This window comes from Meriones unguiculatus, chromosome 6, assembly GCF_030254825.1.
Source record: "Meriones unguiculatus strain TT.TT164.6M chromosome 6, Bangor_MerUng_6.1, whole genome shotgun sequence".
Lineage (NCBI taxonomy): Eukaryota > Metazoa > Chordata > Mammalia > Rodentia > Muridae > Meriones > Meriones unguiculatus.
The window spans coordinates 22,771,647-22,796,523 of NC_083354.1; the positions used below are offsets into that span (position 1 = coordinate 22,771,647).

Consider the following 24,877-nt stretch of genomic DNA (forward strand, 5'->3'; position numbering starts at 1 on the left):
ACCCCAGCCCCTTCTCCCGGACAAGTTTTTAAACTTTGATGAACTCCTCCAGAGAACTTTTCTTAAAGGCGCCGCAGCGCGGCTCTGGGTGGAGCCTGAGGGGACCCGGCGCGTCGCATCCCCGGCCCGGGCGGCGGCGGCGGGGCTCCCGGTCCGTGCCCCGGCGTCGGGGGTGCAGGCTGCCGCTGGCGCTTCGCTCACCCCCCAATTCCTGCGGGGTCCGGGGCGCGCGCCGCCGGGCCGGGCTCTGGGGAGGGCGGCGAACACCTGAGCCCGGCGCCCGGTTTGCTGAGTGACCTTGAGGAAATCACTGCCCCTCTCTGGCCGAGCGCAGGCAGGAGAATGCAGACTCTCTTCCCTCACCCCCGCCCCGTCCCCTGCGAGGGGAGGCTCGGGGCAAGCAGGCGCTTCCGGCTCCGGCAGGGGGTCCCTCGACCGACCTGGAAGGGACGGTCGTTCCCTCCGCCGCGCTGGTGGAGGCTGCCCGCGTCCTGCCCTTTTTCCGCTCCAGTTCCGAACCCCGGCTGGGGGGAGGGAAGAGCGGGCTGACGCCTAGGGCGGGGTCGCCCCGACTCCCCCTGGGTGGTGGCGGGGCCGCGGCCCTGCGGTAGGGCTCCCCCTCGCCGAGCAAACGCTGACCGGGACGGCCGCCCGCGAAAGCCCGCACCTTCCCGAGAGCAGCCGCCCCGAGCGCCCTGTGCGCCCCTGCCCCGAGCTCCTCTATGTGGATCGAGTCATCCCGGCCGCAGCACCCCCGTAATCCCTGAGCGGCCACAGCCCCCCGCAATCCCTGAGCGGCCACAGCCAAGAGGCCAAGGGCTGGGCCGGGCTCGGGGCTTAGCGTCGGGATGTGGAGCGTGAGGCCGCGCTCCGAGGCGGTGAACGTGAAAAAGCTTGATTTGCAGCCCCCGGACCAGTGAGGAACCTTGACCTTGGGCAGCGGCTTAGTCCCTAGGAACTTCCTTGTGCGGACCTGCCAAGCAGAGTTACTCGCTCCATCACGCGTGAGAGCTGTGCTGTGACTGGTCTCCCTGATAACTTGCGGTCTCCGTCTTAATCTCTCATCTCACAGGTAAGGAAACTGATGGCGTTTTTGCCAGTGACATAGTCAGCCATTTGGGAAGTAATTGGTGAACTCCTGCCATGGCCTGGAGATGTTCATCTATGTTTATTGGTAACAGAATTCCCACCACACCCGTGTCAGTGATTAATTCCGGCCCTGCTTTCCGCAGGAATCAGGCCCTGACAATCCGAGGTAGGTGCAACACTTTCCCAGAGTTTCCAAGGTTCTTCCACGTCCTGCATCTCCAGGTGGTACCAATTTTGTGAGTCCTCAGATACCCCTGCCACACTTTGCCCTCCTGCAGATCTTCTGGTAAGGCCTTTGAAGTCTTCCTCCTTCCTTTACCAAAGAGGAAATCCCTTTCTCCTTCCCTCTCTTCCCTGTAGAATTCTGCTGTAGCTTGGAATTTTCCCAGAGGAGAAACTCAGTTTTCAAAACTTAGGTATATCCTCCATAGGGTTGATTTGAACGTTTTGTAATACAAGTACATCTTGCAGTTAAGGTCTCCATTTTATAGATGGTAAAGCTGAGGTGCAGACAAGTGACAGCGAGGCAGGAGCTTGTATGGGTCCCCGTTATTGCATTTTTCAATTAGGAAGCTGGTGATACTTCTAAAAGTAATACTTTTTTTTCTAATACTAATACTTCTTAAATACTGAAAAACGGTACTTGAGAACAGTCCTGTTGTTTGGTGTACAAGATTACTATGTCCTTCTAGTCTTTTTTTTTATGCATACTTTACAAAACTACACTGTTTTGAAAATCTACCTTACAATTTTCTTGCAACAAAGTCTTTACTCAATTTTTGGTGTCCACCTCCCCTGGTTTTTTTGAGAAGGTCTGTTTTGCTGAGCAGGCTGAACTCTTAATCCTTCTGCTCCAACTCTCAAGTTCTGGGAGCACATGCATCCATCACTTAGAGCCACTGCACCCAGCCTTCCCCTTGAAAATTTTTGTGGGGTTGAGCACACAGGTCATGGTCCTTGTGTGTTGGTCAGAGGACAACTTGAAGTGGTTGGGTCTCTCCTTTGTCCAGGTGAGTCCCAAGAATCTAATCCCAGTCTGTGGCCTCGGTGGTAAGCACCTTTACCTGCTGAAGCCGATGCCTGCTCACTCACTTTTTGCAGTGGAGTTGGAGGAGCATTACCAGCTTGCCATGCACAAAGCTCTAAGTACCTCTGGCACTGGATGGGAAAGATAGTTGCTTAACCCTCATTATATGTTGTCTTTAACAGTACTGTCTCTTGGGCTGGAGAGATGGCTCAGCGTTTAAGAGCACTGTCTGCTCCCCCAGCATCCATATGACAGCTCACAAATCCTTGTAATGCCAATTCCAAGGGATCTGACACCTCACACTAACACGAATAAAAATAAATAAATCATTTTTTTAAAAAAGCAATACTGTTTCTTGTTAGACTTTTTGTTTGTTTGTTTGTTTGTTTGTTTCAAGACAGGGTTTCACTGTGCAGCCTTAGCTGCCCTGGAACTGGCTCTGTAGACCAGGCTGGCCACAGAATTCAGAGATCCACCTGGCCCTGCCTCCTAAGTGCTGGGATTAAAAGCATTTCCCACCATGGCCTGGCTAATTTTCATTTTTCTCATTTATTTGCTTTCATAAGAAACATATTAAGGAAACACTTTAGTCAGGGCAGAGGTGGCACATACCTTTAATCCCAGCCCTCAGGAGGCAGAGGAAGGTGGATCTCTGAATTTGAAGCCAGCTTGGTCCACAGAGCGAGCTCCAGGACAGCCAGAACTACACAGAGAAACCCTGTCTCAAACAAACAACAAAAGCCCTGTTTTTCATTTTGTGCGCGTGCGCGCGCGCGCGCACCTGGGCATATGTGGTGTACCACGTGCGTACATATCCCCACAGAGGTGGGAAGACGCTGTCAAGAGTCCCTGGAACTTTGAGTCCTCTGGAGGAACAAAGCTCCTCTTAACTGCTGAGCCATCTCTCTTGACCCATAAATAAGCAACACTCTTCATGAGGATTCATGTGGATATGGAGGGAGTGTGTAGGTGATAGTCTGTGTACAGGTAGAGCCAGAACAAGACATGAAGTCTTTCTCATTCAGCCTCTTTGCTGTGTTTCACTGATAGGGAAGCTCTGCTGTTTCCACTAGGGTAATGAGCTCTCAGAATCTACTTATCTCTGCCCCCCAAAGCTGGCGTTATAAATATGTTGCCATGCCTGTTGTTTTACATACATGCTGAGGATTTGAACTCATGCTTGCACAGCAAAGCTCTCATCTGCTGAGCCATTTCTCCAGAACCATAAAAATAATGTGTCAGAAAAGCATCCTATATGTTACATCTCTTAGGCACTCCAGAGGCAACTGCCTGATTCCTTTCTGCACCCCACAACCCCAAAGAGACTTGGAGACCAGAAGTCTGTGCCAGCCCGCTCTTCCCTGTGATTTTTTTATACTGCCTACAGGCTCAGTCTTCATCTAGCTAGAAAAAGGAGTTGTGGTTGTAGGAGTTGGCTTCTTGCCAGAGGATGGGAACCTGTCTGTTCCAGCTGTGCCACCTCCAGTGTCACCTCTGAGCGGTTCACGTTTCTATTCCCTGCCATCTCCCCCACTCAAGTTCGACCCTTCCTCAGTCCCCACTCTCCTTTCCTTATGCTCACAGTGCCTTGTTCTTTCCTTCGAGTCTGGGAATACCTTGTTTTAGAATCTTGCCTGCTTCCCTAGTTCTAAGAAGTACCCTACTGAGTAATAGCCCCATTGCCTTTAGCAAAGAGCTTGACCAGTGGTTTTCCATTAATAGATCTGCAATAAATTGTGTTGAGTAATGCCAGGGCTGCTTCTGTAGAAGGCTTCAGGATTGTCCTGGTGCCTAAGCCCCTTTCTCTAATTTTCTGTGCATATATTTCTTGTTTATTTGTTTCCTTATTTATTTTGAGACAGTTTCTCACTATTTAGCCTTGACTAACCTGGAGCCTGCTTTGTAGACCATGCTGTCCTCAAACTTAGATCCTCTTTCCTCTTCCCCCGAATGCTGGGATTAAAGTTGTGTATGGCACTCCCAGCCACAATGTTTTATTCTTTTTGTGTTTTGTTTTTCCAGACAAGATTTCTCTGTGTACCCTTGGCTCTATTGGGCTTTGTGAACTAGGCTGGCTTTGAACCCATAGAGGTCTGCCTTCCTCTGCCTCTAAAGATGTGTGCCAAGCCAGCAGTTCATTTTTTTTAAAGATTTATTTATTTACTTTATGCATATGAGTGCTCTGTTTTCATGCCTTCCAAAAGAGGGAATCAGATTCCATGACAAATGGTTATGAGCCACCATTGCTGGGAATTGAACTTAGGACCTCTGGAAGAGCAGATAGTGCTCTTGACCACTGAGCCATCTCTCCAGCCTCCCACCCCCGGCAGTTCATTCTTAAGAAAAAGGGAAAAAAATCAGATAAGTTCACTCCTGAGAAACACCTCCCTGGTGTGTCTGGGCCCTCCCAAACAGGCTGGGAATTCTGACTTCAACTTCTTCACCATAAGATATCCTGGGCAATAAGTAAACAGGTCAAGGATGACCTTGAGACTCAAAGGATGGGTGTTTCTGAGGAGTATTTTCTTGGTTGCCAATAGGGTTTTGAGTCCCAACCTTTTAGGTGCAAGAGGGGGGAGACAAGATGTTGCTCTGTGTGGTTAAAATCCCCCTGTTGCTCCTGCGATCTCTTAGATAACTGGGGTTGAAAACAATAGGCAGAGCTCTCCCAGCCCTTAGTAAATCTCATTGGATGCCAGGACCTGAGTTTCATTCTCCAGCACCCACATAAAGAGCGACTTGGTAATCCCAGTGGGGAAAGGCAGAAATTGGAAGATTCCGGGGGTCTCACTGGACAGCCTAGCCTTATTGGCCAGCTCAGGTCCCAATGAGATGCTCAAAAAACAAGGTGAACTGCTCCGGAGGAATAAACATCCATGTATACTTTAGTCCCAGCACAGGAGGCAGAGGCAAGAAGATCTTAGTGAGTTCAAGGCCAGCCTGTCTACATAGCAAGCTCCAGGTCAGCCAAGGATACAGAGTCTCAAAAACAGAGGGGTTGGGAGGGATGTTTGTGATTGAGGAATGTTGAGCAAATCACTAGCCAACTATCACTAAATAAGCTATAAAGTGGAAATAATAGTGCTCAGTTGCAGGAATGCTAGGTAAGGCCTAGCAGTATTTGCAGGTCAGTGGAGCTCAGAGTCTCTGCAACCTCGTTCCTTCTTTCGCTTCCCTTATTCTGAGCCACTTTGTGAACCTGGATCTCAAGTTCAGATCAAAGGCAAATACTGCTGTTCGCAGAGTAGCTTTACCACAAGACCTGGGTCTGCATTCAGGTGACCTGGCCTCCAGCTCACAGAGATGCACCCGCCTCTGCTCATTAAAGGCTTGTGCCACCATGGCCAGTGTGTCTCATCTTTAAGTCCCTTCTGTGACTGCTGAATGCCTTCCCTAGGATCCGACATAATTCAAGAATGAATGTTGAATGAGTGAAAAGCAAGTGTTCAGGGTAAGGTGTATGGTTCAGCCGAGTGCTTGCCCAGCATGCTGTGGTGGTTTGAGTGTTTGTGGGCCCCATAGGCAAATATGTTTGGATGTTTGATTCCCAGGTGCTAGATTGTTTGGGAAGGATCGGGAGGTGTGGCCTTGTTGGAGTAGCTATGTCCCTGGGTTTTGCTGCCTGCTTCCTTCAAATCAAGGCAACCTCTCAGTTATTGCTCCACACTGTGCCCGCCCGCCCCCCAGTTCCTCGAAACTGTAAAGCAAGCTCCCAGTTAGGTGCTTTCTTTTAAAAGTCACCTTGGTCATGGTATCTCCTCATAGCAATGGAGTAGTAACGAAGTCGTGTGCCCGAGGTCCTGAACGTGGTTTTCAGCACTGCATAAACAGTATGGTAGCCCATTATTTTACCAGTTCAAGGTCAACGAAGAAACAATACAAGCTGGTTGTGGTGACACACACTTTTAAACCTAGCCTTGTGGGGGTAGAGGCAGGTAATTTCTGGAATTTCAAAGCTAGCCTATTGTACATGGCAAGTTTCAGGCTGGCTAGAGATGTGATACCCTGTCTCCAAAAAAGAAGACGAATCCAGAGAAGCCCCAGTAGTAGTGTCTGAGCAGGCCAAAGGTTCTGGACTCAACCCTAAGAAAGCTGTTTACACTTCCTCTTAGCAGCCAGCACCTTGTCCTTCTCCCCTGTGAATTCCTACATAACCACAGTGTGCAGATAGGGAAACAGTTTCAGTGGCTGACATCACTATCAAGCAGGTAGTGAGTACTATGATTTTAAAGTGCCCTTCTCCCAAAGTTATACATTGGAATCTTACTCTCCAGATTCATGTTAATAGTGCTTGTAGGTGATGCCGCCCTAGGCTTCCCCAGATGCTGAGCAGATCTGGGTGTCAACTTCTTGTACTTACTGGTCTCCAAAACCATGATCAAAAGTAAACCTCTGTTCTTTGTAAACTGTCTAGTCTCGGGTATTTCGTTGCAGCAGCACACAATGCACTAAGAGGGTAACTACTAAAAGGGATGAAAGTGATAGAATTTTTTCCTCAAGAGGCTGAGACAAAAGGATCTTGAGTTTGGGCTAAGAAAGAAATTTCCAGCTGGACATGGTGGCATTTTTAATCAATGATCTTTTCGTATGAACTCTCAGTAATTTTTGTTGTTGTTGTTAAAAAACTCTGGCTTTGCTTTTGTTTGAAATGGGTTTTAAGTTCTGGCATCCATTAAGCAGCCTTTGCTAAACTTTTACTTCCTGTTGAGTCCTTCCAGGGAACCAAAGGTCAGAGACTACTGCTCTGGCCTGCTTCCCTGCCTAACTCCCTGGCCTCCCAGAGCCTGGGAGAGGGCACCCTGTAAACCAGAGAAATTACAGATTACCCACCAGGTGTGGCAGGTTGGCCCTATAGTCCTAGTTTCCAAGAAAGGCCAACGGACTTAACATGAGCGTCACTGCACTTGATCAGTGTCCAGCGGACCAAGCGGCAAGTCTTTTGGGTCCTGAGGACCTATATTAAAGTAGGGCAAAGGAAGAGAGAGGCAGCATCTACCCTTACCTATGAAGGGTAAGTGTTGCCCCTGTGTCCTCCATCTTTACTGTCCTTGAAGGAGAGGGGTGGCACACTCATTCTTTCTTTTTTTAAAGTATTTATTTATGTATTTTTTTAATGTAGGAGTACTCTGTCTGCATGTACACCTGCATGCCAGAAGAGGACATATCAACCCTTTATAGATGACCTTGAGCCACCATGTGGTTGCTGGGAATTGAACTCAGGACCTTTGGAAGAGCAGCCAGAGTTTTTAACCCCTGAGCCATCTCACCAGGCCCTCTCTAAAGACTTAAAGGCAGCTGGGGAGAAAGCAACACTGCCACCTAGTTACCTTCTCAATGGTGGGTACAGGGAACTGCAGATCATAGAATCCGTGTCAAAGGGACCTAGATATCATCTAGGGTCAGCTGACCCCATTTTTTACCTGCAGACCAGAAAATTTTTTTGTGTATATGTACCTGAGTGTCTGCTGTGTGTGTGTGCACACGTGTGTGCGCGTGTGTACACAGAGAGCACCTCTGGAGCTGGAGGTGGTTATGAGCTACCTGATGTGGGTGCTAGGAACTGAACTTGAGTTCTTTGGGAAAGCAGCAAGCTTTCTTAACCACTGGGCTGTCTCTCTAGTCCCCAGAATTGGTTTTTGAAAAAGGACAACTCAGCTGGACATAGGGTTGCACGCCTGTAATCCCAGCACTTAGGGAGGCAGAGGCAGGCAGGTCTCTGTGAGTTTGAGGCCAGCCTGGTCTACAAAGTGAGTCCAGGACAGCCGTGGCTACACAGAGAAACCTTGTCTCAAAAAAGAAAGAAAGAAAAGAAAGAGAGAGAGAAAGAAAGAAGGAAGGAAGGAAGGAAGGAAGGAAGGAAAAAAAAAAAAAAGGACAACTCCTAAGGTGCATCTAAGAATACATCTGAATGCCTTAGGGATTTCCTAGTACCACAGCAACCAAAACCCCTAGGACCTAACCCTTGAATTTCCACCAAGTGTCAGCCATAAATTGGGGCACTCACAAATTTTTTGTTTTTCAAAACAGGTTTTCTCTGTGTAGCTTTGGCTGTCGTGGAACTTGCTCTGTAGACCAGGCTGGTCTCAAACTCAGAGATCCACCTGCCTCCACCTTTGCCTCCCAAGTGCTGGGATTAAAGGTGTGCATCCCCACCCCCTACCTGGCTGGCTTTTGTTATTTTAAACACTGCTGTTATTTTGAACCTTCTTTTTAGTTGTCTTCTTCCTCCTCTCCATTCTCTCTCTCTCTCCCTCTCTCCCCCCCTCTTCCTGTCACATTGCTGAGAATTGACCTCAGACTACAGCCATTTTTCTTTCTCTCTCCAGTATCAGTGATGAAGGCAGGGCATGCTAGGCAGGTGTTCTGCCAGTGAGCTGTACCCTCTCCCAGCTCAGCTACAGGGTCTGTGTAGCAGCAAAGATAGTGCCTGTTTGTTGCTTTTCAAGGAACTCTGAGGTTCATATGCCAAAAAGCAATAGAACTGTATGCCAGTTCCGTTCCTCAGAGTTAGACCTGCTCCCTCTTCTTCAGCTTCCCTTTCTAGGCCCTTTCTTGCTGCTGGCCTGCAGCATGTACATTTCCCAGAGCCGTTCTTGTCTGCACAGCCCTGCAGACAGCATGGCAGCCCAGTTCTGTTCTTCCCTCCTGCCCTATCCTACCCCCATTCTTTTCCTCTTTTAAAGAGACTTTTCCCCAGTCTTCCTGTTTGTCCCCAGAACCAGAGTTGGAACTCAAGTTTACAGTCAGATATGAAAGGGTATGAGTACATACCTTCATCTTAGCACTTTGGGAGCTGAGGATCACAAGTTGGAGGCTAGTTTGTGCTACATAGCGACCCTATCTTCAAAAACATAGCAACTACAAAAAAATACACAACAGCTGGTTCTAGCAAATATTTTCTAAGAACTTTGGTTTGTTTTGGTTTTGTAGACAAGGTTTCTCTGTGTAGCCTTGGCTGTCAGCCTGGAGGACTTGTTTTTTAGACCAGGCTGGCCTCAAACTCACAGAGATCAGCCTGCCTCTGCCTCCTAAGTGCTGGGATCACCACGCCCTGGCTTTTAGCAGGTATTTTTAAAACAAAACTCTTGGGCCTACAAGATGTCTCAGCAAGCTTCCTGTACACTCATGGTGGAGGCAGAGAGCCAGCTCTCACAAATTGTCCTCAGACCTCCACATGTTTGCTGGGGGACACACACTAAATAGATGTTATTTATGTGTTTGTTTATTTCGAAACAGAGTTCCTCTATGTAGATGCTCTTCCAGAGGACCTAGGTTCAATTCTCAGTACCCACATGGCAGCCCACAACTGTGTGAAATTCCAGAACTGGAATTATACCTTCACTCAGACATATATGTAAGCAAAACACCAATGTACATAAAATAATAAATAAATACTTAGAAATAAATAAAAGCTATAGGTTATCTTTAGCTAGTACCACATTGAGGTTGTCCTGAACTGCATAAAACTTAAAAAAAATTTAGCTGGACGTGGTAGCACAAGGCTGAGGTAGGTGGATCCCTATGGGTTCAGGTCTAGCTTGGGCCACAGAGTAAAACCCTGTCTCAAAAAAAAAAACAACAAAGATAGGCTGGACAAATAAATTTTTGGCGGGAGGGGACTACAGCTAGGATACAAAGTGAATAAACTGTAATTAATAAAAAGTAAAAAAAAAAAATATTTTTGGTGTGATGGAAACAAATGGGAGAGATGAAGTGACAGAGGTACGCTTGGGGTACTAGAGGGAAGGTGAGGTCAAGCTGAAAAGCCCTAAAGTCCACAGTTCTCTCTTTCCCTTCAGGTAGTTCAGCGTAGGGGACGCAGCAGGGTTTCCTGAAGCCTTGCTGAATGAATGAAAGCATGGTTAAAGGTGAATGAAGGAGGTAATGATAGGATGAGGTGGCTCTGTGCTGCTAACCTGGTGGTGGGCTCAGTCTCCAGCACCCACATCCTGGAAGCTGAGAGCAATCCCCTGCAAGTTGCTCTCTGACCTGTGCACTCATGCCATGGCTTTTAAAGGGAAATTCTTGAACAAAGACACAGAATCGAACCCCATCACTAGTCATGTGACCTATAGCCTCAGGTCTTTATTTTATTTTTGTTTTTCTGAGATAGTCTCTGTGTAGCCCTAGCTTGTCCTGGAACTGGCTTTGTAAACTAGGCTGTCCTCAAACTCACAGAGATCCTCTGCCTCCCAAGTGCTGGGATTAACGGCGTGCACCACCATACTAGGCTTGAATTCATCTGTGTATATGTGTGTGTGTGTGTGATGGGGGATGGTTATTACTATGATAAAGTAGAATGGTCAGAACCAACCTGGGGAGGAAAAGGTTTATTTCATCTTCCACTCCCAGGTAACTGCCCATCACTGAGGAAGTGAGGGCAGGAACCTAGAGGCAGGAACTGACACTGAGGCCATGGGAGAATGCTGCTTACTGGCTTGCTCAGCCTCCTTGCTCATTCAGCCCAGGACCGCCTGCCTAGGGGTAGCGCTGCACACAATAGGCTGGATCTCTCGTACCAATCATCAATCAAGAAAACGCCCCATAGATTTAACTATATGTAAATGTTGGTTTTCAAGGCAGGTTTTCTCTGTGTAGCCCTGGCTATCCTGGATTCGATTTGTAGACCAGGCGGGCTTCACACTCAGAGATATCCACCTGCCTCTGCCTCCCTGAGGCATGTGCTACCAAATCTGGCTTTATAAGCCAATCCTGAGGAGGCATTTTCTCAATAAGATTCCCTGTTCCCAAATATGTCTAGGTTTGTGTCAACGTGACAAGAACCAGCCAGAACACATCTGTATAATTATCACCGTGAAGAGCTAGTTTCACAGGGCTCTGTGAGCCACATAACTACAAGTCTGTTAGAGCCACTACAGTCCGCTGTTGTAAGTAGAGTAGGGAGGCAGCCAAGTGTAATGGGAAAACAAGAGGGCATGGCTATGTCCCAGTAAAACATACCACTAGGCTGTGGGTCAGCCTGTGCTGTAAAAGTGTGTAATGTGCTGGTAACACCAGAGTGTTCTGTGTATGAATTCCTTTGTCATGGGAGGCTAGAAACAGATTGTTCTTTATCTCATTTGAATCTTAGACCCCACTGAGACTTGAGTGGTGGTTCATTATGCTTCCTCTAGAACCCTGCACATATAGACGTGTAAGTATGTGAGCCCATCTGGAAGAATGAGGTGTCTGTTTGGTTTGTTGTTTTTGAAACAGGAGGCAGTCTTTCTGTGTAGCCCTGACTGCTCTGGACTCTGCTGTGTTGACCAAGCTGGCCTTGTACTCACAGAGATCTGTCTGCCTCCCAAGTGCTAGAATTAGAGGTATCTACCACCACAACTGGCTAGAAAACAAGTGTTAAAAGCCTGAAGACTAGGGGCTGGAGAAATGACACGGTGGGTAAGGCCACTTGTCTGTTCTTGCACAGGACCCAGGTTTAATGTCCAGAATCTGCATAGTGGCTCATAAGCATCTGTAACTCTAGACCCAGGGGATCCAGTATCCTCTTGCAGTGGGTACTGGATGCATGTTGTATACAGACACATCTAAGCCAAACAAAAAGCCTGAATGCATAAAATATAGGGGAGAAAAAAATGTTAATATTTGTATCTGTGTTATTTAGAGATATCTGTTGTAAATATAATGACGTTGGGCTAAATGTTTATTATTAGCCCTATTAATTATTGTGGCAGTATTATTTAACACACTATCACAATAAGACACAGACACCTGTTAAATTTCATAATTGCCTGTTTACCTTGGGCTGGGCAGATAATTTACCTACACTGTCTCAATAACCTCAGCATCTACCTCCCAGCCCCCATCCAATGCCATCTGCCTTAACCATCCTTATCTGGGCTGCCTTCCATCCATAAACTTATAAATACTTGCTTGGAGGCTGGAGAGATGGCTCAGTGGTTAAGAGCACTGTCTGTTTCTCCAAAGGACCCGGGTTCAATTCCCAGCACCCACATAGCAGCTCACAACTGTCTATACCGACAATTCCAAGGGATCTGACACCTTCACACTAATGCACATAAAATAAATTATTAAAAAAATTCTTCTTCTCTACGTGGTTTCATCTCCATGTAGCATCCTCCTTCTTCCTCTTCCAGTCTGTCTTTTTCTGGAGAGTCTCTTGAACCCAGAGTCCAGCCGTCTTAACCACGCCTGTGCCTCTCTGCCCTGCCCAGGCTTTAGGTCTTTAATCAGCGAATCAGGTGTAATGTCTTAGGCAGGTTTATACAACAAGGAGAGGTGTAACAGACATTGAGGGCCAGTGGTTAGCATCAAAATACAAGTATCAGACCAACCCCCAACAGACATCTTACTGTACTAAAATTTTCTTTTTTAAAAATTTTTGGACAGGTTTTGGCATGTAACCCTGACTAACGTGGAGGTCCGTATGTCCATATGTAGACCAGGCTGGCCTTGAGTTTATAGCAGTCCTCTGGCCTCAGCCTCCCAAGAAAGTAGATTAGAGGCGTGTGCCACTATGTGCACATGCACACACACTTCTGTTTGATACAGAACGTCTCATCCAGGCTGGTCGTGGATACAGTTGGTGTCCACATATAAGCAAGTACGTGCCATGTTTGTCTTTGTGGACCTGGGTTACCAGACTCAGTTTTGTTTTTTTTTTTTTTCTGGTTCCATGCAGCTAAGGATGACCTTGAACTCCTGATCTTCCTGCCTCTACCTGTGAAGATCTTATGTGTTCTTCTCAGTAAAAAGGGACTGCTAGACTGCCCCAAGAGTGTCCCCTACCTAGGCTGAGATCTGGAAACTGTTTTAATCGACATGGTGGGACATTCATAGAATTTACCTCATTGTTTCCTACTGAGTAGTCACTATTTTTCCTTGTCTGGTTTTCAGTGTCTAGAGAATCCTTGTTTCTTAAATGCACTGGGTGGAGATGGTAATTTATGTTTCTTATGTGGGAATATAAGTCATCTAGATGGAAGCAGAAATTCATATGGTGTTTGGTTTGTGGGCTTCGTGGTTATTTTTGTTTGCTTTCAGAAATGGTCTTGCTGTATTATTCAGGCTAGCCCTGAACTCTCCTGCTGGGGCCTCTGAGTGCTGGGATTATAGGTGTGTGCCACCTTGTCTTGCTGTGATCATTTTTTGATTTGCTCAACTGGCATTCATTAGAAGGGAGTTTGCCACATTATACACAAACATCCAAAGCTTTCCTATCAGGACTTTTATGAACCCTTTCCTGTCTAGAAAGATTTTGTAGCTATATATTCCTTTCTCAACTCAAAAGAGGCCTCTTTAGACAGTTAGAAAGTGCTGAATTTCAGTTTCTTCTCTCTCTCTCTTGTTTTCTTGAGACAGAGTTTCTCCGGGTAGCCGTGGCTGTCCTGGACTTGCTCTATAGACCAGGCTGGCCTCTGTTTATTTTGTAGCACATTTCTCCTTCCTTTATCTGTTACTGTTACTGCTTTGTTTTGTTTTGTCTTTTTTTTTTTTTCATTTCAGCCTAGGCTGGTCTCAAATTTGCAGGCTGCCTCAGCCTCCCTACTACTTCAGCTGCTGCTTCTAGACTATAGACAGGAAGTTTTCTCTAATTCCCTTGAGCCATTTCAGGGCCAAATGTGGTATGCATGTTTGTTTGGGTTATTTTTTAATTCCTATTTTTATACTATTTCGAGGTAAGTTTCATGTAGTCCAGGCCTTGCACATAATATGTAACCTTTGAACTCCTAATCCTCCTGCCGCCACCTGACTACTGGGATTCCAGGTGTGCACCATCATGCCCAGCTGTGGGTATTTAATATATTAATACTAAAATAAATGAATGAGTGCATGAAAGAATGAGTCATTGAGCTCTTCCCAGTGTCTGTCACATAGCAATACAGTCAAACTGGGGCTGCTTGGCTCATCGGACGCCTCTGGACTGTGACTACATTTGACTCTCCTCAGCCATGCTGTCTCTAGTGATAACAGTAGGCCCAGCAGACTGGCCAGAGGAGGGCTGACAGGTGAGGCTGACAAGTTCCAGACCCAAGCGTGGGGCCTGGGGCCTCACATAGGCAGAAACGGATGCTGGGCAGAATCCAGAGCTAAGCTTCCATGATGTCACTGTTTTCAAGGGACAGATCCCTCCCGGCCCTTCTCAGTGCTGCCCGCCACTCTTGGGAAAGAGGCTCAGACAGGCCTAGTGAGTGGTGCAGGCCTCAGAGCCCAGCACCAGAGAGGTAGAGCAGGAGGATCACCGACATTTTTATGCGAGCTTGCATAGTGAGCTCAAGCCAGCTGATGTGTGTTGAGAACATCACAGCAGCAAACAAATGAAAGACACAGCCTCTTTCCTGCCTCTGGGTCCATATCGATTGTTGACCATTGACAACTGTTAGAATACACCAGGCCCTAAGTCAGTCTTCTGGACTTAAAAAAAAAAAAAAAACTGTTACAAACAGAACAAGATAGAAGTTGTTTGATAAAGTAAAAAGTGTTACTTTAAACATTTTTTTACAATTCTCAGTGAATTGGAGAGAATTCAAGAAATGTCTATCTCAAACACCTACCTTTGACAGAGGAAGAAACAGATTTCAATAAGATAATATATGTAGGTTATTTAGCACCATGTTTGAGACTTTGTGTTTTTACTTTTATCTTCTGACCACCTCTAGCTACCCATCAAAGACTGACTTCCCCGCACTCCCCACCCCAACAGGAGTTCAGATCAGTAGTAATGTTTGCCTAATATGGGCTAAAAGCCTCAGGTTCAATCTTCAATATTGCAACACACCCCAAGAGCTATAGCTACAAATTTCTACTTACTAATGCAAAGTTTTTGGAGTTTTTGGGTTTTTTTTATATGGTGGGTGTCACATGTGTGCCATAGCTTACATGTGGAGGTCAGGACACTTTCAGGACCCATTAAGGCAGGATTTCAGGGGCTCCTGTTTCTACTGCTGTGCTGTGTACTTTAGGCTACTTGGCCCATGAACTTTCAGACAATTCTTCAGTCTCTGCCTCACATCTCACCATAGGAATTCTGGGATTATACTACATCAGTGGACAAACGCAAGGTGCTTCATTTGCTGAGCCAACTCTCCAAGTCCCTGGATTTTTGGAGTTCATTTGTTTGTTTTGAGACAAGAGTTTCTCTGTATAGCCCTATCTCTCCTGGAGCTTGCTCTGCAGACCAGGCTGGCATCAAACTCAGAGACCCACCTGCCTCTGCACCCAAGTGCTGGGATTAAAGTCATGTGCCACAACTACCTGGCCCTGTTTTGTTGTTGTTGTTGTTGTTGTTGTTTTTATGTGGAGTTTTACTATGTTGCCCAAGGTGGTCTCAGGTATCCTTCATTTAAGCCTTTCCGGTAGCTGGGACCACAGGCACGCACCGCTGTACCTAGGCACGTACCGCTGTACCTAGTCTCACCAGTTTGTGTGTTCATTGATGAGGTGCCAGGCTAGTCAGTCCGTATGCATCATTTGACTCTTCTGTGCTGGGTTAAAATAGGCACTGTCCCTATGTTATTGATGAGGAAACTGGAGCTTGAAAGCATGTGACCTCCCAACATCTTGTAATTCGTAAGCAGTGTCAGACCCTGCTGATTTTGGATTCTCTTTATAGTCCCAATAGCAGCCAGGCATGGTGGTGCATCCACACTTGTAATCCCTACAAAGTGAGTCCAGGACAGGCAAGGCGACACAGAGAAACCCTGTGACAGTGATGATGTTTCTGATGGTCAAGGACAATTTCCCATGAAAACCACAGCCACAGAAGGAGGAAGGGGAAGTGGAAAGCTCCACAGAGCCTGCCGTTCCTATAGCAAGCATCTTGCTGGTGGGATCTTCAGGAGCCCCATTTCTGCATTCCCACAGGAGGGGAGGAGTGGTAGGTGGAGGCAAGAAGGTGGAAGTTCCCTCTCTCTTAGGCCTGGAGAAGGGGACTGGACTCTATAGAAAGGAGTGGGGCTTGAGCCAAGCCAGTCTGAGCAGAGAAGACTAGGAATGGAGTGGGCAGCAACAGTTTCTAGTGGAGAAGATAGAAGCTCTGGTCGAGTCACCTAACATTGTCCAAGTGCCTCCGAAAAGCATTTCCAAAGCCTCCCAAGTGAAAGGTCAGACTGTTTGTTCTGCTTGAGATTTCTTTTTATTTATGTGTATGCATGCTCTGTGTCTGTGTGTGTGTGTGTGTGTGTGTGTGCATGTGTATGTAAGAGTGAGGTGATCTAGAAGACCTACAGAGGGTGTCAGGTCCCCTGGAGCTGGAGTGACAGGTGGTGGTGAGCTCCCTGATGTGGATGCTGTGAGCCAAACTCAAATCCTCTGAAAGAAGAGCAAGTGCCCTTAACTCCCGATCCATCTCCAGACCTCAGGTGAGGAAACTGAGCCTAGGAGAGCAGATGCAGATGATGAGGTGGACTGCTGGGAGTTGGGCTGTGAGAAACCTGGGAGGTTCTAAAGCTTCAGGAGTTACCTGGATCGTGTGTGGGGCAGCTCATCAAGAGGGGGAGAGTGGCGGCCAGAGCTGTTAGAGAGATCTCAGTGGGCTCTGAGAATGCGGCTGGGCTGCTGAGCTAGGGCAGAGAAGGCCTGACTGCATAGGACCTCAGACAGGTGGCTCAGCTGGTAGAATGCTTGCCTAGCATGCATAAAGCACTGAGCTCAGAGTCCAGGGCCATATAAACAGGGCGCCTTGATGCAAGCCTGTAGTCGTGGCGCTGGGGATGTGGAGGCAGGAAGTAAAGGTCATCCTTCACTGCATACAGAGTTTGAGGCCAGCCCATGCTCTATGAGACCTTGTCAAAAATGAAACAACCCATACAATCCATCCATGTGACAGAAGCCCAAAGGGAGAAAGAGGTTTGTAAAGAGGTATAGTAGAGCCAGACTAGAAAGACCTCAACAAATTTAAGGGTAGCCCATTAGACAGTTACCTTCCCCTGAACATAGTCGCTGAGACTGGCTGAACCTCCTATAGGAGACCCCGGGTACTGAGGCTCGCCTGAGGTTATGTGAGGTCCCAGTCAGATCCGCCTAAACTTCTTTCTTGCTTTGGGACCCCAAGGACTTTCTCCCCATTCTCAGGGCTACAGCCTGCTCATGTGTACTCCAAGGCCATTGGATTGGACCACTATGGCTCTTTCAACCAAGTGACCAAAACAAAGCCAAGCTAGGGCTTTTTCTCCTCTTGTTCCCCAGCCCCAATCCAGTCTGACATAGGGATGGGGCCAGCCCTTTGGGGTTCACAAGCCTGTAAAGTGAGTGCTTGGTCCCTGGAAAGCAACATGATCTGTAAAAGACCCCTAATGTCTCCCTTTGAACCCTGAAAAGGGTATGTTGGTCATGGGAGGACCCAGGGGTATTGGCAGAGATGGGGATGGGAAAATGTACCAAGAGCAAAAGGGGGGAAGAAGAAATCCAGGCAGTCTGGGGCATAGATACAGGCCAGAGAGAAACTGTTGATCTAGTGAGCCTATGAGGAGCAATAAAGACAAAGGTGGGCTTTGATGGTGCCTGGCCTAGGTTAAGGGTTATTGTCATGTGACTCACGCAAAAGAAACCTGGCAGAGCAGGGGAGAAAATATTAACCCTTGTGTTCACTAGCCGTGTTGTCCTTGGACTCTCTGACTCTTGAGTTGTAGAATCAAATAGCAGTTGTGTTTTATCCTTCACATGGGCTGTCTCTGAGGTCGGTTAGTGGTCAGTCCTACTGCAGACTCTCCCACTTTCCCTGCTGGTCAGTCTGTGTGTTCCTTCACCCAAACACACATTCCTTCTGCATCCAGAACCCCACTTCTTCCCTCCCCCACCTGGACCCCAGCTAGGGCCACACTGCAGCGTTCTGGGAGTGCCTCACTCCAGTATTTGAGCTAGTCCTGAGAACCAAATAAAAGGCTGCTGGCGGTGGTCTGGGCTCTCACCAAGACACCCTACACCTCCCCACTCTTGGTCTTCCCCGCCCCATCCTCTGAGAGGTTATTGCCCCACCCCCCTTTCCTATACTCTGGCCTGGCCTGCCTTCTTCACAAGCAAATGTTATTTAAAAGATCAGGAGATTTGCCTTAAATAGACATGGTGTGTGGTGCCAGGGTGAGGGTGGGGGATGGGGAGGAGGCTGCACTGGTGGAGGAAAGAGCAGAGGATAACAGCATCCCCAGGGCTGTGAACAGCCCTTTACAGTTTTACCAAGCTCCACTGTTCCAGTTGATGCCACGGTCTTTAAACCCCAGGGATGGAAAAGCATATAGAGGACAGACAGTGGCATGGCTCCCTGACACCAGTTCCCAGAGCTTTGGGCTGCCCACACTGTCTGCCTCCCCAGCCCCAGCTTGTAACTGGATGCTTGCCTCACTCTGCATCGCCCCAGGTGTGCCGGGGCTCTGCTTACTGAACCCAACACCAGTGAGGGGAAAGGTGAAGGGTCGCCTTCACCAGCGAGGGAGAAGGTGAAGGGGTTGTGAGAAGCATCTGCCTAGATGCTGAGAGACCGAGGGAGAGTGCTGGAGCCAGGGCCTGAAGAGTGAAAGGTCTGCTGGCCTGTGGTGGGCACATGGGCAGCTAGCACCAGGGACTCATTCACCATGCAGCCATGCTGTTCCCATCTGGCCTTGCTAAGACTCCAGAAACCCACCAAGGGAGTCTTGGCTGGGCATGGTGGAACCGGCTGATTCCAGCACTCAGGAAGCAGGGGGTGGTGGGCTTCTGTGGTCTCAAGGCCAGCCTGGTCTACAGAACAAGTTGTAGGCCAACCAGGGAGACACTCTGAGAACCTGGCCAATAAACAAAAGCAGAAAAGAAAGCAGTGGGAGTTTGCTGGCATGGTATCCCAACAAAACACCCAGGAGGCAGAAAAATGACTTACCTGTGGAGGGTAAGGGACAGCTAGGGGACAAGAAAATATTCTGTGTATTAGCTCCTTTTTTGAGGGTGTCCATCCTGACTCTGCCCCTCGCAGTCCTGGCACCTTGGACCACCTGCCCTCAGGCTGTAAAGTAGGTCAGTCTTTACTCAGTGGTGTTATGGTGGGAAGGTGGCCAGAGGAGAGAGGGGCTTTGGCAAGATGGACCTCCCATTTTGGAGAGGAATCTGAGACTTGCTTCACCCCACAGTGGGTGGCCCTACTGGAAGCAAGTGGGAGGGAAGGCTTTGTGGAGGTTGGCTTTCCATTACTTCAGGCTGCTGTTAATTCTTTTTGTTATTCTCAGAGGTCACCTGAGGGATGAGCTTGAGGATGGGCGCTTATATATGGGGGAGGAAATAACCCCCTCAGGTGACTGTAAGAAGGCCAGTATTAGCAAGTTTTCAGAGTTTGCCTCATGCTGATCCCAACCTGGCCCTCCTTCAGCCTTTCTGGGATCTGTTTTGTTTGATTGAGACAAGGTATCACTACATAGTCCTAGCTGGCCTTGAACTCCAGAATGCTGAAATTAAAGGCATGTATTATATGAGCTGTGTCCCAGGTTTAGTTGTTCTGATTCTGTTGACTGGTTGATCAACAGATAATCAAACCAACATTTAGAAGGCTTTTTGTTTTGATTTATTTATTTTTTTTCTGAGAGGGTTTCTCTGTGTAGCTTTGGTTGCCTCAAACTCCCAGAGATCTATCTACTACCTCTGTCTCCCTGAGTGCTGGGATTAAAGGCGTGTGCCACCTCGGGTGGCTGGTTCAGAAGATCTAAGTAAAACCTCACAGGTAAGAAGGGGAAACTGGGGTTTGAATTCCGGACCAAGCTAGAAAACACAGCCTTAGGCAAGTCACAATCCTTAACTGTTCGGGATTCTTTCTCCGTAGAGTGGAAACAGTTGTCCCACCCTCCTAAGAGAGAGAGCTGGGGGCGGAGGGCTAAGAAAGCCAAGCACACTCCTCTGCACACATCCAGTGGAAGCCTCTGAACAAAGGAAACTTCCAGCTCAACATTGACTCAGCCCCCCAGCTCCTGAGGTGAGGTGTGCTCTACTCAGCATGGAGACTTTGGGACAAAGGATTTGCAGGGTCTCCAGACAGGAGTTAGATGACTCATTGGTGCCCCCTAGTGGGTGTAAGTGCTTAGAGTAGGAGGACCTGGCTATGGCCATTGGCTAGTAGGGAGGAATAAGATATACCAGGGTATTACAAGGCAGAGCCTTCTACAGAGCTGACCACCCGACCCAGACAGGAGGTAGGAATATACTAGCTCTGTCTATGAAATGTTCAGAGTGTCCTTTTTTTTTTTTTTTTTTTTTTTTTTTGAGGCAGGGTTTCTCTGTAATAAAGCCCTGGATGTCCTGGAACTTGCTTTGTACTTCAGGCTGGCCTCACAGAGATCCTCCTGTCTCTGCCTTCAAAGTTCTGGGTTTAAAGGTGTGGGCCACCACTGCCAGGCTTTTTTTTTTTGGGGGGGGGGGGGGGCGGGGTGAGGCCTGGTTTCTCTGTGTAGCCCAGGCTATCCTAAAACTCACTGTGTAGACCAGGCCAGCCTCAAACTCAAGAGATCTACATGCCTCTGTCTCCTGAGTGCTAGGATTAAAGCCATGTCTGGCTAGAGTGTCCACTAATTTAAGATTTATTTATTATTTATACATCATTCTGCCTGCATGTGTGCCTGCGCACCAGTAGAGGGCACCGGATCTCACTATACGTGGTTGTGAGCCACCATGTGGTTGCTGGGAATTGAACTCTGGACCTTTGGAAGAACAGCCAGTGCTCTTAACCTCTGAGCCATCTCTCCAGCCTGAGTGTCCACTTTTTAAAAATGGTTGTGCTGAGAGCTGTGGAAATACAAAAATACCTAAGCCAAGTCTCTTGGGAACCAAGGATGGGCCTCATTCTGAGACAATTTGTAAATTGTTAGTTACTTAAGATGCAGCTCCCAGGGGTCACTGAGGCGACAGAACAAGCAGCCAAAAGTGGAGCTCCATCCCCACCAGGTATCTTTGAGAAGTGGCAAGCGTGTCTCCTGCCTGCCTCCTCGCCAGAGACTGGCTCACCTCGTGTTAAGCTTTTCTGCCACCCTCTCAAGAACAGGTACATCTTTTGCTTGAAAGCGGGCCATCTCAGGGCTAGGCATGTAGCTCTGTTGGTAGAGTGCTTTTGTGACATTCGGAGACCTCGTGTTCTGTCCCTAGACCGCATAAGCCCAGCATGGTGGTGCACCTCTCCACTGCAGAGGTGGAGGCAGAAGGATCAGAAGTTCAAGGGCATCCTACATATAGGGAGTTTATTTGAGTATATGAAACCAGCCTGGAAGAGATCATGTCTCTATTAAAAAGAGAAGTGGGCAGAGCTGGAGAGACAGCTCAGTGGTTAAGGGTGAGAGACCAAAGAATTAAAAATTAGGTTTTTGGGTTATTGGATTAAAGTTTAAAGCACAAGCCTGAACCAAGGCCAGACATCTGAAGACATGTCTGGCCAGCTGTGAGGGGGGTAGGAGTGGGGACCAGCCTTGCTGCATTCCTTCCCACCACTAGAAATACTCTTGCTAGGAAACTGGCCCAGATCACCTGTCCCCTAGCAACAGCCAATCAGCATAGGACAGGACATTCCCACAGAAATCCAAGAGCAGGTGTTCCCCTACCACCACCACCACCACACACACACAAGAGAGAGCAAAGAAAGCCAGAACCATTTGTGGTTTTGGCACCTTCCCACAGCCAATTGTTTTAAAATGCAACATCCCCTTTTGTGTTTCAACCAATAGAAGCTTGCCAGACTGGAATTCCCCTGCTTTGGGCTCGCTGGGAGGGGCTGGGAGGGACTGGGATGTATAAATCACCCTCAATCATGAGCTTGGGGCTCTCAGTTGGATTCTGTGCCTTGATGTCTGTGAGAGTCCCAGCTTGAGCTGAGAATACAGATTGTGTGTTTGTTTGCAACAGACTCAACTCCTGATGGTCTTTGGGGGTCTCCCAAGTCTGGCACAACAAGAGCACGGTCTGTTCTTCCAGAGGACCTGGGTTCAAATCCTAGCACCCACATGGCAGCTCAGAACTGTCTGTAACTTCAGTTCCATGGAATCCAAAACCCTCACACAGACATACAAAACACCAATGCACATGAAATAAAAATAAATAAATTTTAAAAAAAGAAAAAGAGAAGTGGACTATTGTTGGGGATTGATCTGGTTCTCTATGTATACAAATGCTGAATTCTGAGCCCCAAGATCTGGTCAGGACAGTGCATTGTCACATACTGGGATCATTCTTATGTAAATTTTGCTCCCCTGTTATCTCTGATTGGCTACTTTAAAAAGCTGGACAGCCTATAGATGGGCAGAAGAGAGGTGGAGCTTCAGATGCTGGGCTTGGAGTCTCAGGTAGGGACCAGGAGCTGGGGAAGGAGAGAGAGGATGTCACCATGTATTATTTACTTAAGAAATAGAGTGGGTGAATAGAAAAGACCCCCAAAATACAAAATATCAACAATTGAGCTCCACTGGGGATCATGCACGTGAACTTCTGCTGTCTTAATGATTTTCTCTTCTTCATCTGACACAGTTCAGCCCTCCTGTTGGAGAGTGGGACTGGGAAATCCCATTAGGATGGACAGTAGGCGAGCCGTCCCCTAGCAGCAGCAGCATTCTTTAGCAGGTTGAGGTTCCTTTCACTGTAGCCTTTGCATTTCTCCATCCTCTTATTTATTCATCCCCCTGCTGTTGCCTGCCCCACAGCCACTTTGTGCTGCAGATAGGCAGGCTCTCGGCTGCTAGCCCGAGAGGCTTCCTAATGAAGGAAACAGTCCCATAGCTAAGGACAGCCCACTGCATGTGCTCAGACTCAGAAAAGGACCATACTGCCTGAAAGCCTAAATGGGGCATGGCACTTGAGCCAAGGCTGGAAGGGCTAATCTGGACAGTTTAGTCTAGAAACAAGTCCAGGCTAGATGGGTCATCCAGGAGCACAGGCTTCATCAGGAAGGCCCCATCCGCTCTGCTTCTAGTCTGCTCAAATGTCCTCTTCTCAGAGTTCCTCTCTGTGGCCATCTGTGATAACTACTCTTGGTTTCCAACTTGACTACATCAGAAATGAACTAAAACCCAAGCGGCAGCCAAGTGTGGTGGTACACGCAGTTAATCCCAGGATTTGGGAAGCAGAGGCGAATCTCTGTGAGTTCGAGTCCAGCTTAGGAAGGCAGGGTTCTGTTACACAGAAAACAACAACAACAACAAACCCTCAACAAACAAACAAACAAAAAACCCTAAACCAAAAAACCAACCAACCAAAACCCAAGTAGTTAGGCAAACCTATGAGGAATTTTTTTCTCTTAAATTTAATCATTTGAAATCATTTTAAACTGGATCTTTTGACATGGTAAGATACACCTTTAATCTGGGCCGTACCTCCTGCTGGCAGCCTATTAAAAGGACATGGAAGAAGGAAGCTTCTCTCCTTGCCTGCTTGCTCTCTCTTTGGCACCTTCATTCCATCACTGGCACTAGAGTCTAGTTCTTCAAGATTCTGGCACAGACTGAACATACAGCCTCATACACCAAACAACTGGATTATTGGACCTTCCATTGGTAGACAGCCATTGCTAGCCTAGCTGGACCATGGCCTGTAAGCCATTCTTATTAATACCCTTCTTATTATTCCAACAGTTTGGTTCCTCTAGAAACCCTGACTAATAACACCATTCTGTAAGTGAACTTTTTTTTTTTTTTGGTTATGTAGTTGTTTTTGGGACTCTGTCCCATTGTAATAGGTCTCCCTCCGCACCCTAAGATGGGCTATGTCAGCCTTGTTTACTGTGGGATCTACAGTGTGGGATCAATCACCCTCATGGGAATATTCATGAGAAAAAAAGGATGATCACACAAGATGGACAGGTAGTTCCCTTTATCACCTGCAGTAAGGTGAATCATGGGAATGTTTCCCTTTGTGTTGCTTTTGCTTGTCCCCGCCCTCTTCCCCCATTCTAAACCAGCCCACACATTGGCTTCTTGGTTTAAAATCCTGAAGCTGCCTGAGGACAGTCTTTGCCAGATTTGCTTTCCAGATTCAGTTCCTTCAGATGATGTTGTGGGAAAGAGGCAGAAAGGAGGATCCTTGAGATTGGGGAGTCTCCTGGGAGCACCCAGGAAGGTGGCAGGGTTGCCAGGATGAGGCACCTGGATAGGCTGCCCCTTCTGCCTCTACCCTGGGTGTCATTGCTGCTTGTGGATGTTGGTCACCCCAAGTGTCAGCAAGGCATGATGGAGCCCTGGTTGCTGTGGTTGGACCTGTGTCATCCTCAGTGTGGAGTGTCTTGACTCCTGACAGAAGTGAGGTTTTACTATACCCACCAGCGATATGCATTCCAGGATAGGTTAAATTAGATGCCCCCAAAATAAAGAATTGCTGGGTTTATGCCTGCCTGCCTCGGGGGCACTGACATCAGCAGTCCCCTCGGGACACACCTGTCTTTGTTGTCCAGGCCTTCTAGGAGCATCTCCACAGAGAGATTGCTAAGGAGAGGAGCTTCAGGCACCCAGGTGGTCGTGGGAAGACATCTCCTGGTGTGACTTCTGGGAAGTAGGAAAACACCTCTTCAGGGGTGAGAGAGAGAGCCCCATGGTTAAGAGTATGTACTGCTATTGCAGAGTTCCATTCCCAGCACCCAGCTCAGGAGGCTATAACTATAACCTGCCTGATACAGGTGCTGGGAATCCAACTGTAGTCCTCTGCAGGAACAAAATAGGCTGTTAACCACCAAGCCATCTCTCAAGCCTCTCTGTCATGCTTTTTTGTGATAAACTGAAGCTGGTTTGTTGGAGGAAAAACTCAGTCCTCATGTGAATAAATGAGCTGGGGTGTCTGGGTAAGGGGGCTCCCCTATTCTCA

At 47.8% G+C, this 24,877-nt stretch overlaps 1 long non-coding RNA gene across 1 annotated transcript; it reads left to right on the top strand.

The window, feature by feature from the left end:
- Positions 1-207: 207 nt before the first annotated feature.
- Positions 208-22,209, top strand: LOC132654605 (uncharacterized). Its single transcript, XR_009592244.1, has 5 exons — positions 208-1,072; positions 1,233-1,375; positions 19,875-20,024; positions 20,914-21,086; positions 21,938-22,209. It is a non-coding gene; the product is annotated as an uncharacterized LOC132654605 (long non-coding RNA).
- Positions 22,210-24,877: the final 2,668 nt, after the last annotated feature.